This window comes from Anoplophora glabripennis, unplaced genomic scaffold, assembly GCF_000390285.2.
Source record: "Anoplophora glabripennis isolate ALB-LARVAE unplaced genomic scaffold, Agla_2.0 scaffold1257, whole genome shotgun sequence".
Classification (NCBI taxonomy): domain Eukaryota; kingdom Metazoa; phylum Arthropoda; class Insecta; order Coleoptera; family Cerambycidae; genus Anoplophora; species Anoplophora glabripennis.
Genome location: NW_019417366.1, coordinates 84,269 through 87,148, shown reverse-complemented (window position 1 = coordinate 87,148; position 2,880 = coordinate 84,269).

The window sequence follows — 2,880 nt, the reverse complement described above, 5'->3', positions numbered from 1 at the left end:
CGAAACATGGGGGGACGTCAGAATCCAAGGACGCCTAACCCGGATCAGCCGCCGAGGGCGGAAAACTAGAAATGAGTCACTATGTCGGAGCCAATAGTGGCTCATTGACCATTGGCTCCATGCAAGGGAACCAAGATGGATGCGAACTATTGAAATTACCAGTAAAAATTGAAGAAAGAGAATTGATGGCCCTCGTCGACACGGGAGCTACTCACTCGTTTTTACGTACTGAATATTATGCCGTTGAGTTACCGAATATGGGAGGACAGGTGTGTTTAGCGAATGGGCAGCAAGTCTGGGCAAGGGGCCCGGTGACGGTAAAAATGAAGATAGGAAGGGATGAGATGGAGATAACGGTCTACCTGATGGAGATGTTAAAAGAGGCCCTCATTCTAGGAACGGAATGGATGCGATCTGAGGAAGTCGTGATCGACTACAGACAGGGTAGCCTGTATTTTGGAAGAGACCGTAGAGATGTAGTGTATGGGTGTTTAGAACAAAATGTACCGGAAATGTACCCACCTCCCCGATTGGAAGACACGAACTGCGCAGAAGAATGGATTCCTCATTACCAAGAGATTAGTGATGACTTTCCCGACGTTTTTAGGGAAGGAACCACTCAACCTTGTACTAACCTTGTCACTCACGAAATAAAATTAGCAGATGATAAACTATTTCGCATAAGGCGATATAAGTTTTCAGTAGAAAAAAAGAAAATTATACATGACGAAGTTGCAAAAATGTTACAAGCGGGATTCATACGAAGAAGCTGTTCCCAGTACAGCTCGCCAATAGTATTGGTGGGAAAACCGGATGGTACCACCAGGTTTTGCATAGACTACTGCCAACTCAACAGTATAACAAAAGACGAAGTTTCGATACTACCACCTATAACAGACATTTTACGAGATATTGGCAACGCGACGATCTTCACCTCGTTGGACCTCAAGAGTGGGTACTGGCAGGTACCAATGAAGCCTGCCAGCATTCCTCTCACTGCTTTCCACACACCGGAGGGGGCGGCCTACGAATTCCTCGTAATGCCGTTCGGGCTGAAGAACGCCCCCTCCACATTTCAAAAATTGATGGTGGAGGTCCTGGCGGGATACGTGGACGATTTTGTCCAAGTATATTTAGACGACATAATAGTATACTCCAGTACCCGCCAGGAACATGTTCGTCACTTGCGATTAGTTTTGGAACGTTTACGTTGTCATAACTTGCATTGTTCAATTAAGAAATGTATTTTTGGGACTACAGAACTTAATTATTTGGGACACCGCATCACTGCGACACGGAATGAAGCCCAAGATAAGCATATCCAGAAAATAAACCAGTTTCCGACACCACGAACTAAGAAAGACCTGCAGAAGTTCTTAGGGGTAGCCAATTGGCGNAAATGTATTTTTGGGACTACAGAACTTAATTATTTGGGACACCGCATCACTGCGACACGGAATGAAGCCCAAGATAAGCATATCCAGAAAATAAACCAGTTTCCGACACCACGAACTAAGAAAGACCTGCAGAAGTTCTTAGGGGTAGCCAATTGGTTACGGGAGTATGTGAAGGACTTCTCGACTATTGCCGCTCCTATGACCAGATTGCTAGGAAAGCAGAAGTTTATGTGGGATGAAGAGGCGGAGAAGGCGTTCCAGGAGTTGAAGTTGGTCTTATCCCGTCCTTTATACTTACATCGTCCTGACCCGGAAAAGAAGTTCATATTACAAACAGATGCCAGCGCAATAGGGATGGGGGCCGTCCTCTACCAGGAGGGGCCCGGAGAAGAGAAGTTGGTTATCTCATGTGCAAGCGCCAAATTCACCAGGACGGAAGCCAAGTATCACTGCAACAAGCAGGAAGTCCTGGCTGTGGTTTGGGCTTGCCGAAGATATCGGCCCCTTCTGGAGGGGCGAGAATTCCTGTTGCGTACCGACAGCCGAGCCCTTCTGCGGCTCCACCGATATAGAGAAGAGAGGGCTAAATTGACACGTTTTGCGTTATACTTGCAAGAATTCAAGTTTGAGGTCGAGCATTGTCCGGGCAGGGCTAATGAACTGCCAGATTTCCTCAGCCGGAATCCGGAAGAATTAGAAATAAACTATTAATCTTGGGTAAATAAATAGTATTGACTTTGTCAACGTTTTAGGGTAATACATAATTGTCCTTAGATAAAGAGAGAGTTAAATCGAGAAATTGAGAAGAAATAGTCATTCCATTCCTGATTTATACCTGTATTATTACTGTATTCTTGCTATTGTATTGTACATTATGACATCAAGTAAGAAACAAGGCGCATGCGTGCTTCCACCGACTCAAGGACTAGAAGAGGAGCAACTCAGGGAGTCTTTGACTTCCACTGAGTCCCTGGAGGGGGCTTTTAATCTGCCTGCGGATGCAGATACCGTTATTGCGGAACCATTTTACCGACATTTAGGAGGGATGCGCCCTGATAATAGCCCAAATTACCGATCTAATCCCGAAGATGAAATAATAAACCCGGAAGACGTTTCCGGAAGGTTCGGCGGTGCTCCAGGCGCTTGCGCGCGACCCAGCGAGAGTTTTGGCGCACGCGCACGATTACACCGTGTCGTCGTACCTCATCATCCCGTGTTGCACTTACCATTAGGTTGCGGCTCTCAGGGTTTCTGGACATGTTAAATGCTTCTCGCGCTGTCGCGCTGGACTCTGCTCGAGATGTAGCTACCCTGGTAATATTGCGCTTAGGCATGGCTAGGTGAGAGGACGCGATCTAATTTTGTAACAACTTATCGTTCCCTTAGATAGGATGTAGGAGAGGTTTGACTCTAACAAAGGGAATTTGGATAGAAATGATATGAGATATAGGATCGGTATTGGAAAGATAGGTGAAAAGTGACT